Genomic DNA, 13,200 nt, shown 5'->3' on the forward strand with positions numbered 1-13,200 from the left:
ATCCCGTCTAAAAAAAAAAAGAAACTACAAAGGTGAATTAGAGATCATTTTGAACTAAATTAGAATCAATATACAAAAATATCAAAATACAAAATATAAAGATTGGTGGGATGCAGGTAAAGCAGTGCTTAGTGGGAAACGTGAGTCAAATTGTTGAAATAAATTGTAAAAATACCAGCAAAACTAAGGACCTTACTGCTAGTTTCCTTCTTTGCTCTGATCACATTTTGGTCATTTATTCATTTAACAAGCATTGATAAACACATATTTTATGCCAGGCTCTTAAGTGTTTAAATGCCATCTTTAGCTCTAGGCTATGGGATCCTCGTATAATGTCTCTGGGTGTAGCATAGTATTTGGGACATGGTAGGTGTTCAGTATATACTTGTGGAATGACTAAAAATAGCCACAAGAGATCGTCCCCTGTGGTGAGAATTGTGGTGCAGATTTGGGGGCCAGGAGAACTTTCTGGAGGTAGTGGCAATAAATAATTCAATTCTAAACTTGTTCTGAAGGTATTTAACCAGAGTACGGATTTTTATTATTGAAACATTTTTTTCAGTTTTCATTTTCTTCTTTTTCTTGGGGAGTATGTAATTTAGATTTAAGATTTTTTAAAAAAGCTTGAAATTGAAGTACACCGCTAATACAAATGAACTTTTTAAAAGTGGTGTGCCAGAAAACAGTAAATCAGTTTGGAAAATATGTAACTATAGATGTCCAAGACAGAGAAAATGAGGCCTGAGTTAAGGGATTAAGATGAAGGGAGATATTCCTAAGGCGAATCAACAAGGAGAGGTGGCGAATTGTACATGAAGGATTTGGCAGAGATACTGCAGTTCCTGGCACGACTAGAATTAGGATTTGTAAAAAGTTAGTGATTCTCTCTCCCAGCCGGTTTACATCACAATGTATGTGTTCACCTATTGAGGGAGTCAATGAGATAGAGCATTGCAGAGCTTGCTAGAGAGGCACAGGAAGTTGCCTGAAGTGAAGGAGGGGGTGGCGGCTGCAGAAGCTAAAGCTTCCGCCAAACAAAAGAGGACAGCACTTCCGGTCACGCCATCGTCGCTGCCTTCTTCGTCAAGGTGAGTGTAAAAAAGGGGACTTGGTAATTCTCACAAATAAATCCCCATACACTCCAGGGAAACCTCCTTTTGTGACTCAACGTGGGGTGGAAAGGAGAATTCATCCCCGCGAACGTTGTATGATGGATGCTTCTGGCGCCTGTGGTTCTGATCTCACCGTCTCCTCCCTTCTCCTCCGGAGATGGGGAGCCCGCTCCTGCCCCACCTCCTGACTCTTGTGGTCCTTTTATCCGCTTGACTCCCGGTCATGCTTCACCTCTCCTCTTTATCCCGGATCCTCTTCTCTGATCTGAGCCAGGGTCATTCCCTCTACCACAGGTCACTTCTACCTCCTACCTCTCACCTCCGCCTTCTGCCCCCCATCCTTTTAACCTGCGACTCTTTGCAAGCCCCTTCCTACACTGTTTTACTCCCCCTGCTGGCCTTTGGTCTTTCCTGTTCCCCTCCCGCAGAGACCAATAAATTACGTACTTTGCAACAGCAGGTGTGACTTCAAGGTCAAGGCTTTTTTTTTTTTTTTTTTTGGTTCTTTTAAAGTATAAGCAAAGAAGCAGAAACCTTAGAGCCCTAAGAGACATAGGTACTTGTCCAAATTATGTTTTTTTATTTTTTTAACTCAACAAAATTACACATCATTTAGATACTATTGCACAGATTTCAGTCTTCTACACATTGCATTTATTTTTTTCTGTTGCTATAGAATTGAATCCTCAAATTCTGGGGGGCAGACATAGTGGATTATACCTATAACCTGGTGTCAGCTTCAGCGTAAGCTTTCCTATCCCCTGTAAAACTTCTCTTAGAGGAGGAATCACAAATTTATTACTTTATATGAGTTGAGTTTATTATGCAGTTTCTTTTCTGGTCTCTGATAGCAACATTAAACAGCAAGCTGACATTTTTCAGACAAAGACTTTTTCTCAGAGCTTTGCAAGTATTACATAATCTATTTATTGCAATGTGAAATGTACTTTTACATTTGTGACCATGTCAAATTTATCTTGTGAGAACATTAGTTATTAAATAATAATCACAACTTATTATTGCCTTTACCAAATGATCATTAAATTTATGGTGAGAATCAGTGTTTTCCAGGCTCTATCAGGATCTAACGAGGAATTTAACCAAAGTTCTCTTTGAACAAGCAGTTGACTCCTTCCTGTGTGTTATGCTTGCCAAAATAAGGGGTGATTATCTTTTCTAGGCCATGTACAGTTTTTATTGAAGAATAAACAATGAGGCAGAGCTTTTGTGACACCAAAACACTTAGGAACTTTTCCAAAGAGTATTGCTGATTTCTCTTTATACTCTATTTAAATCATTATTACACAGCATTTAAATGTTATCATACTTGTTTCAGCCCACTGTGCATCCATCCATTCATTCAATAATTTTTTATTCAATAATTTTTATTTGCCAGACAGTGTTCTCAGCACTAAGGATACAACAGTGGATAACAAAAACAAAGTCTTTTAAACTTTAGCTGGGAGACAGACAGTAACTTAATATACAATCAATATATATTGGCAAGTGGCACTGGTGTTAAAATAAATGAACAAAACAAAAAGATATGAAGAAATAAAAAAGAAAAAACAAAAAAAGAGATAAATATATAATAGGTTGTAATGTGGAGAGGCTCTGTTATTTTAGATAGGATGGGCAGGAAGGCTTCACTGGTAAGATGATATTTGAGCAGGGACCTGAAGGAAGTGAGGGCACACAATATGCAGATATTAATGGGAAAACAAAATTTATGTCATAGTCTCTGCATTTGTTCACTCTGTTTCCTAACCCGCCCCCACTTTCCCATTCCCCTAGTGGTCACTTTTCTGCATAGTATTAATTCAATGCTCTGCATACTCAGATAACTTGATCCATTCACATAAATTTCTCATATTCTCTTCTTTCTGGCTAGCTTCTTGCTACCATTTAGGCGACTTGTCAGCCTCTCTAGTAAGACATATCACTGTCTCCATACCCACCTCATCGTCAGTTTGTTGATTGCTGGCGCATTGTGTGCTAACCCATGGCATATATGATTATCTCTTTCGCTGCTCTTATCACTATGTGTTCATAATATGTTTTCCATAAATATTTGGTATGGTAAAGTGAAATGAACTCAGTGCTTGTTTATAACAGATAAAACTTTTAAATATGGTTTTCTCCCTAATGTTGTTCAAAACCATTCTCTAAGGTCAGTATTATCATTGTCATTTTACTGATGATAAAACCAAGACTAGAAGGTATGTAGTAACTTGCTAAACTGTGGTACAGTTTATGGAGTTAAGGTTTTTCAGACACTCAGTCCTGGTCTGGTTCTCTCTGTCTCTGTTTCTTAATGAGAAATAGAAAATATACAGAATATTTTATTATTTTATAAAACAATCTTGGTATAGAAGTTATATTTTTTGTGCTTCTTTTACAACTTAGATCATATCAGGTACTTGATATGATATTAAGCTCTGAGAGGCATGGATAATGCCTCTTTTTACCAGAATATTTTTTTTTTTTTTTTTTTTTTTGGAACGGAGTCTTGCTCTGTCGCCCAGGCTGGGGTGCAGTGGCCGGATCTCAGCTCACTGCAAGCTCCACCTCCCGGGTTTACACCATTCTCCTGCCTCAGCCTCCCGAGTAGCTGGGACTACAGGCGCCCGCCACCTCGCCTGGCTAGTTTTTTGTATTTTTTAGTAGAGATGGGGTTTCACCGTGTTAGCCAGGATGGTCTCGATCTCCTGACCTCGTGATCCACCCGTCTCGGCCTCCCAAAGTGCTGGGATTACAGGCTTGAGCCACCGCGCCCGGCCATACCAGAATATTTTTAAATAAAAAATTAAGCAGAAGTTGAAAGAAGAGTACAATGAAAACTTTTATATTCTGGACCTAGATTCAACAACTGTTAACTTTTGCCATATTATCTCACTCTCTCTATTACTCATTCTCTTTCTCCATCCATCCATCCATCCATCCATCCATTCATCCATCCATCGATTTATCCATCCATCCATCTATTTCTTGATCTATTTCGGCTGAACCATTTGACACTTGCAGACATTATTTTAAGTAAATGTAAATACATGCAGAAAAGTGCACATTATCATAAGTGTATAGCTCAAAGCATTTTATTTACTTATTTATTTTTTTGACGGCGTCTTGCTCTGTCGCCCAGGCTGGAGTGCAGTGGTGAAATCTTGGCTCACTGCAACCTCCGCCTCCTGGGTTCCAACGATTCTCCTACCTTAGGCTCCCAAGTAGCTGGGATTACAGGTGCGTGCCACCACGCCTGGCTGGTTTCTTTACTTTTAGTAGAGACAGGGTTTCACCATGTTGGCCAAGCTGGTCTTGAACTCCTGACCTCGTGGTCCACCCGTCTTGGCCTCCCAAAGTGCTGGGATTACAGGCATGAGCCACCGCACCCGGCCAGCTCAAAGCATTTTCACAAAGTGAACTCAGCTGTGTAACCAGCATCAAGATCGGGAAATTTTGAAAGACCCTAAATGTATTCCCTATTTGTTACTATTCCAAATTAATCACAATCCTGGCCTCTGTCACTGTGTAATAATAATTTTGTCTGTTTTTAAACTTTAAAAAGTAACACAGTTTGTGTTAATTTTTTGGCTTGAGGATTTGTTTTTGAGATTCATCCATGTCATTGAGTGTAGTAGTAATTACTCTATTTTCATTGCTATTCCATTGTATGAATGTACCACAGTGTAGTTACCCTTTTATTGTAGATGACATTTTTGTCGTTTCCATTTTCAGCTTGCAAATAGTATTGTGAACACTCTAGTACATGTCTTTTGGTGACATATTCACACATTTCTGTGGGACATATACCTAAGAGTAGAATAGCTGCATCACAGGTTATGTATATGATTAATTTTAGTAAATACTGCCAGCCAGCTTTCCAAGGTGATTGTACGAGAACACTCCAAACAGAATTTTTTTTTTTTTTTTTTTGAGACAAAGTCTTGCTCTGTCACCCAGGCTGGAGTGCAGTGGCGTGATCTCAGCTCACTGCAACGTCCGCCTCCCGGGTTCAAGTGATTCTCCTGCCTCAGCCTCCCGAGTAGCTGGGATTACAGGTGACTGACACTGTGCCCAGCTAATTTTTTTTTTTTTTTTTTTTGTAGAGATGGGGTTTCACCATGTTGACCAGGCTGGTCTCGAACTCCTGACCTCGTGATTCTCCAGCCTCCGCCTCCCAAAGTGCTGGGATTACAGGCCTGAGCCACTGCACCCGGCCAGAAATTTTTCAGAGTGGAAGTTGCTCTAGAATATGGCCAACACTTGTCTTTGTTTTGATAGCTATTCTAATGGTTATGAATGGTATCTCACTGTGGTTTTATTTCACATTTCTCTGATGATGGACCTTTCCATAAGTTTGTTAGTCTTTTGGATAATTTTTATGAAGTGCCTGTTCAAATCTTTTGACTACTTTTTCTCCTTGATAGCTATTCTAATGGTTATGAATGGTATCTCACTGTGGTTTTATTTCACATTTCTCTGATGATGGACCTTTCCATAAGTTTGTTAGTCTTTTGGATAATTTTTATGAAGTGCCTGTTCAAATCTTTTGACTAACTTTTTTAAATTGATTTATAGGAGCTCTTTCTATATTAAGGATGTAAATGCTTTGTCAGATATATGTATTACAAATCTCAGTGGCTTGTATCTTCAGTCTCTTCATGGTGTCTTTTGATGAACTGAATATCTGAATTCTGATATCATTCCCTTCATTATTTTTTTTTCATTTATGGTTAGTGCTCCTTTGTACTGATTAGGAAATCTTTATATTTCCCAAGGTAATGAAGGTATTTTCCTAGGCTGTGTTATTGTTTAACCTTTCATATTTATATTTATAATCTGCAATTGATTTTTGTGTATATTGTGAGTATGGGTATGTGTAAAGGCCCATTTTTTTTGTTGTTGAAGTGGACATTCATTCAACCCCAAACCACTTATTGAAAAGATCATTCTTTCCCTTTTGTAGTGCCATCATTTTCATTAACTCAAATATATAAATCAATAATTTGATTTAGTTCTGAATTCTGTTCAGTTGGGTTTGTCTATCCTTGTATGAATACCACTGTCTTAATTAATGTAACTTTACAACATACCTTATGTATGGTTATGTGAGTCTTAACACTTTTGTTCTTTTTCTTCAATAATGCCTTAGTTATTCCTGGTCTTTTTCCAAATACATTTTAGAGCTAGTCAATTTCCACAAACATTCTTCTTGGCATTTTGATTGAGATACCATCTAACAGATCAGTTTAGGGAGCAGATATCATGACACATCACCCTTAAATATCTCAGTGTTCATCTCCTAATATTAGCATTACTTTGTAGTAATTAATCACCATTATCTCACTAAGGAAAATTAATGATTCCCTAATATTAACGAATACCTAATCTTTTCAAATTTGTAAGCTGGTATTTAAAACTATCATCCAACCTAGATTAATGTATTGTTAAGTTTTTGGGGATTTTATTGGTGCTATATTCTCTCCTTTGTTGAACTTGTGAATATTTATATATTTAGTACTTTTCAATCCATTGCAGTCATTATTTCTTCTGTTTTTCCAACTGTCCAATCATGGCAAGTGGGAGCCCATTCACATTCACATTGGCTTCTGGGTCTTTTCTCTTTTGTTACATACATTTTCAAATATATTCAAAGTAGAAAATAGTAAAATAGGCTGTGCACGGTGACTTACCCCTGTAATCCCAGCACTTTGGGAGGCCGAGGTGGGAGGACCACTTGAGCCCAGGAGTTTTAGACCAGCCTGGGCAACAAAGTGAGACCTCATCTCCACAAAAAATTTAAAATTTAGCTGGACATGGTGGCACGTGCCTGTAGTCCCAGCTACTTGGGAGGCTGAGGTGGGAGGATCACTTGAGCCAGAGGGTTTGAGGCTGAAGAGAGCTGTGATTGCACCAGTGCACTCCAGCCTGGGCGACAGAGTGAGACCCTGCCTTAGAAAAAAAAATGGTAAAGTAAACATGCATGTATCCATTCCCCAGCTTCAATAATTAACAACATTTTGCCAAAACTGGCAAGTTTTGTTTTATCTATTCTCACCCATTTTTTTCCACATCCCAGATATGTCATTACACAGGTAAATAACTCAGTATGTATCCCTAATTCATAGGTGCATTAAGTAACCACTGCGTCATTATTATACTTAGTAAGATAAACAGTAATTCCTTTTTTCTTTTTTTTTGAGATGGAGTCTTGCTCTGTTACTCAGGCTGGAGTGCAATGGCGTGATCTTGGCTCACTGCAACCTCTGCCTCCCGGGTTCAAGTGGGATCTCCCGGCCTCAGGCCTCCCTAAGTAGCTGGATTACAGGCTGCACCACTCATGCCTGGCTAATTTTGTATTTGTAGAGACGGAGTTTCTCCATGTTAGTCAGGTTGGTCTCTAAACTCGACTCAAGTGGTTCGCTCCAATTGATCCTCCCAAAGTACTGGGGATTACAGGTTTGAGCTACTCACGCCTAGCGATGGAGATGAATCTCGCCTGTCACCGAGCTGGAGTGCACGGATCTCACTCACTGCAAGCCCCACCCGGTTTACGCCATTCTTCCCGCCTCAGCCTCCCCGAAAGAAGCTGGGACTACAGGCCGCCCACCGCCTGGCTAGTTTTTGTATTTTTAGTAGAGACGGGGTTTCACGGTTAGCCAGGATATTCTGATCTCCTGACCTCGCGGATCCGCTCAGTCTGGGCCTCCCCATGCAAAGTGCTGGGATTACATAGCTGAGCCACCGGCACCGGCCTTTTTGAGACAGAGTCTTGTTCGCCACCCAGGTTGAGGTGCAGTGGCGCTGATCTTGCTCTCACTGCAACCCTCCCTGGTTCAAGCATTCTCCTCCTGCTTCAGCCTCCCAGAGGGTTAGATTTCATGGTGCATGCAGCACAACGCCCATTTCATTTTTTTGTTATTTTTAGTAGAGACAGGGTTTCACCATGTTGGTCAGGCTGGTCTCAAACTTCTGACCTTTTGATCTGCCCGTCTTGGCCTCCCAAAGTGCTGGGATTACAGGCGTGAGTCACCGCCCCTGGCCCCTACATTTTTTCTTTTTTATAGAGAGATGGGCTCTCGAATATGTTGCCCATGCTGGTCTCGAGCTCCTGGCCTTGAGGAGTCTTTCCGCTTCAGACTTCCAAAGTGCTGGGATTACAGGCATGAGCCACTGTTTCTGGTGAATTGCCTTAAAGTTATAGTTATACAGTAGCTTTGTTAAGTCAGTATCCAAACAGGGACCGTTTATTGCCAATGGATGTTTTTCTCTTAAGTCTTATAAAGCCCTTGCATAGTCCCCTTTTTATTTTATTTTATTTTATTGTTTTTTTTTGAGACAGAGTCTAGCTCTGTCGCCCAGGCTAGAGTGCAGTGGCGCGATCTCTGCTCACTGCAAGCTCCGCCTCCCAGGTTCATGCCATTCTCCTGCCTCAGGCTCCTGAGTAGCTGGGACTACAGGTGCCTGCCACCACTCCCGGCTAATTTTTTGTATTTTTGGTAGAGACGGGGTTTCACCGTGTTAGCCAGGATGGTCTCGATCTCCCGACCTCGTGATCCGCCTGCCTCGGCTTCCCAGAGTGCTGGGATTACAGGTGTGAGCCACCGCGCCCGGCCCCTTGGTGTCCTTTTTAAAAGATCGTTGATTAATTCAAGAAACTACATCATTAGTTCTATAGACTGTCTCATTATCTGGATTTAGGTGATTGCTTCCTTGAGGTGGCGTTTATTTTGTTTTCTCATCTTCGTGTTTCCTGTTTACTGGCATTTAGAGTTAGGGGCTTGATTAGATTCAATTTTGATTATTTTTTAAGAGAAAGACTCATTTTAGGCAGTGCTGTTTACTTTCTATTGTATTTTATCATGTCTAATTTTTTAATTGATGCTGGGATTGATTTGTCATTTCAGGGTATTGTCAGGCTGATCTCTCTATTGTAGCTTTTCCTACCAACCTTTCTTCTATTGGTTTTAGCAGCCATTGATGATAATTGCTTAGATTCATTATTTCTGTAGAGGTTGAAAAATGGTGATATTTAATTCTTTCAATCTTTCTGCATTATTAACTGGAATTACTTTATAAAGAATACTTTTTCCTTATCAGCTATTTTTTGTCCTGAAGTATATTTCGTAATAATTAAGATACGTGCTGCTGCCGCTGCTGCTTTTTTCATTTATCAGTGTTCATAGTAATGAGTTGGTTTCTTAGCAACCGCCACTGTTTTCTTTAATATCATTAGGAATTCATGGATTTTTACGTAGTTCAAGTGTATCCACTCATTGTGGTCATTTTTTTAATGCTTAAACAGTGTCATCTTATAAATTAGGAACCCCTTCTGTTTAACTTCTATGTTTTTTTCACATTATCTCATTAGTCCTTGTTGGCGTCCTTGCTTTTTGGCGTAAGCTATTTTAGGCTTATCATGTACACTCCCTGCCCCACCCTTGGAATTAGCAATTTTACAAGGAACCATGTAATTTTTCAGTGAACCTTGGTATTTAGAAACTAAGATGGGAATACTCAAGGGATTATTATTTTAAAAGTCATGCTACCTGATCTTTTGTTGTGCTCTTTTCCCTGCTATTGTGAATGCTTTGAATGACTCTTGCAGCATTTTATTGAAAATTCGCTAAACATGGCTTTCATTTGTTTATGTAGTCATTCATCCAGCAAAAATTTATAGAATGCTTACTATCATGTATCTGGTCTTATGCTGGGCACAGGGAATATGAGGTTAAACTTGACTGGTCTCCTGTCCTTGAAGAAGACTCATTCTAGCGTGGATATGAGCAAATAGGCAGTGTCTAAAGAGCAGTGAACAATACTGTGTTCATACTCTTCAGACATTGAGCATACTCTGGGCATAGGCAAATGGGGTGACAGGCTGTAGGAGCACAGAGAAGACATCCCAAAATGCTTTGGAAAGGGGAGATAATGCTTGATACTGGATGAGTAAATGAGGTATGAAGGTAGAAGAGTAATGAAGAGTGTTCCAGTCAGCAAAGGAAAGGCATATATGTAGTTGATTATGATGGGAACATAATTGTGTAAGTTTTTCAGTTTTCAGAAGATTGACAAAATAGTCTGTTTACCGCAGACATGAAGATGTCAAATGTTGTATGTATGTGTTGTTGATTTTTATTTTAAATCTAATAATGAAACAATCCAAATTCTAATTAAAATTAGTATTTAATGTACTTCTTGGACCTGACCATATTTTTTAGTTATTTCATTAATATTAAAGCATAGTTACAGTTAGGAGATGCCTATTTCATGTTTTAGTTCACTGCTTCTTTATTTTTTACTATAATTTTGCTTTATATGTGTTAAGAATCTGAATTTTCAAGATATGACATTAAAAATAGTGGCATATTTATTGTGGCTCTTCATCTCCCTTCACCCTTTGGCTGCTATTTGTGTCAACCTGTTTAATACCATAATTACAGCCCCTTACATACTCACAAGGCAAAGTTGTTCCAGAAAACATGTCATCTCTCTTTATTACAAATTGGACATTATACTATACCTGTTACATTTTACAGCATGTTGCACCTGAGGCTATCCATCTGGCAGATATTGCATGAATAGTATGTTAAACACAGGTTTATGATTTACTGGAGTGCTGTGGTTTACCAGTTGGGAATTTTGGGACCATGAGTGTGGGAGAATCACTAGGCTTAGGAGGGAACCACAACTCATATGTGGCCAGGAGGTGAGGCGGTGTTCTATAAATCATTGAAGAATGTGGGGAAGCTTATTTTTTAAGAAGGGGGATTCTAGAGGTCACAAAGAAAAGATTCCAGGTGGCAAGGAGAGCAGTGAAACAGTAGATTAAAGGGGAAGTTGGAGTAGATTACTACTTTTCATTCTCTCTATTTGTTTTCTTTATTATGAGAATAATATGTTCCCAGAGTCCTGAAAGGCAAGAAGTGTGAGTGAACAAGCAGGGAGTCAGAGAAGGTGAGAAAGGAAAACATACACTGTCTGAGAATGTCAGATGTGATGGGAGAGCAGTGGGGGGAAGATAGATTGCAAGCCTTAGGATGGATTGATAAGTCTTAGAAAAGACAGGTAATTAATTAATCAGTCAATTAATTAAAAACATACTGATGACTAACTGGATAATGAGAGCACGTAATTGACTTAAACATGTTTTCAACTGAGTGCGGTAGACATAGACATTGCAACAGCACTGCTATGCTAGAGGAGAGACCAAGGTGTGGTGCTGGCAGTAGAGACATAGAGGAAGGTCTTCTAACCTATCTTAAGGGCTCAGAGAAGGCTTCCTAGAAGAGACCACGTTAAGAACTGAATTTTGACCAAAAAAAGCTGTAAGTGGGACCAGAGAGCAAGTGGCCATTGGTCATTTAGACCATGTAAAGTAGCTGACTGGGTATGCCATTTAGCCTTGAGCTTGAAAGTACCTAAAGTAATGGGCAATTTAGAGGTTACTCTGTAGTCTAGCAAAGCTAAGGAAAAGGGGCAAATAGAAAGGAATAGTTTTATAAATGGTTAAATTTATGCTATAATATGTATCACTTTAGTTAGCCCTCATAGAAGAGCAACCTCTTCCATTTTACCCAGTATGCCATGAAATGATTGTATATGTTGTGACATGAACAAATATAAGCATGTACTTGGATATTGAAGATGCATTGTGTTCCCTGTATCAAGGAATTTTCATAAGTTATCTTGAATCGTGCCAACAACCCTGTGCGGGGTGGAAACTGACTGCAAGATGAAGTGACACATACAACAGTCTGTTAGAGGCTGAACTGAGATTAAAACTCAGGTTTACATGTCTTCGTAACCTATGCCAATCCTACTCTTGCACAGGTAACTCTATTCTTTTAAGTAAAGGTATAATTTAAAATGACTTCCATCTTATCACTTTGCAGGACTGTTCAATTAATGAGTTTCAGCAGTCAGTATCCTGAATTTTGTAGCAGTCAGTATCCTGGCCATCATTTTGAAACATGACCATTTTCCAAATCCCCATCCTTTAAATTTGTTTTCTTCTAGTATGGGGCCAGGCATGTGAAATTATGTTCAGATCACAATTCTTTGCACCACCTTTCCAGAAAAAAAAAAAAAAAAAAATCACATCCTTTTTAGCCAAATCCCTCTTTCTTGTCAAAGAGATGTCCCTTAGTGTGCTTAGTGTTATCATAACAGAATACCTGAGGCTGGGTGGTTTATTTCAAAAAAGATGTTTATTTAGCTCATGGTTATGCAGGCTGGGTTCTAGGGACATGGTGTTGGCATCTGCTCACCTTCTGGTGAGGGCTTTTGTGCTGCATCATAACATGGGGAAGGTCAAAGGGGGACATGGACTTAGGCAAAGGGACAAAACCTGAGGGACACCCTGGTCTTATAACAACCCACTCTCACAGAAACTAATTGCGCAAGAACTCATTCACTTTTGTGGGAATGGCACCAAGCCATTCATGAGGGATCCGCCACCATGACCCAAACACTTCCCACTAGGCCCCACCTCCAACACTGTCACATTGGGATTAAGTTTCAGCATGAGTTTTGGTGAAGACAACTGTATCCAAACAATAGCAGCCCTTTTCTTGCCTTTTGCCTACCTTCCTAGGGGGAAGATACAGAACATACTTAACTCTTGGAGAGTTTTGGGTTCCCACCCCAAATCCCCGCTTCCTTTCCATTTAGGATTTCCAGGCTTCAGATGGCTGTTATCTTCTAGTTGAGGCCTGAATATATAGACTGACTCTGAGATCTTTAGGAAACTAAGGAGATTTAGGGCTGCAGTTGCCTTAGTGATTATTTTGATTGACATCAGCTGTGCCCCAAACAAGATACTGGATATTTAGATGAGTCAGACAAAGACCTGCCCTCAAAGACCTCTCAGTTTAGTGTGAAGGAGGAACATGTAAACAACAGTTATACAGATAAATAACATTATATTGTGGAAGCACAAAGGAGTGTGATCTAACTGCAGTGTGCAGGTAGTGGGAAGTCTTCTGGGTGGAGATAGCATCTGTGCGAGATATCGAAAGATGGTATGAGTTAATAGAAGAAGAAGGTGAAGAGTGGTAAGAGAGGTAGGCAGTGGGTAAGGTCATGG

The 13,200-nt window shown here is 39.6% G+C and overlaps 1 protein-coding gene across 1 annotated transcript in view; it reads left to right on the top strand.

The window, feature by feature from the left end:
- The first annotated feature begins 982 nt into the window (after positions 1-982).
- Positions 983-13,200, top strand: part of MAGED1 (MAGE family member D1) — a 107,807-nt gene continuing 95,589 nt past the window's right edge. The window contains exon 1 of the mRNA XM_003917729.3: positions 983-1,088. The gene's annotated coding sequence lies outside the window, so the exon portion shown is untranslated. The remainder of the gene's footprint in view (positions 1,089-13,200) is intronic.

The sequence above is a fragment of the Papio anubis genome, chromosome X, assembly GCF_008728515.1.
Source record: "Papio anubis isolate 15944 chromosome X, Panubis1.0, whole genome shotgun sequence".
Lineage (NCBI taxonomy): Eukaryota > Metazoa > Chordata > Mammalia > Primates > Cercopithecidae > Papio > Papio anubis.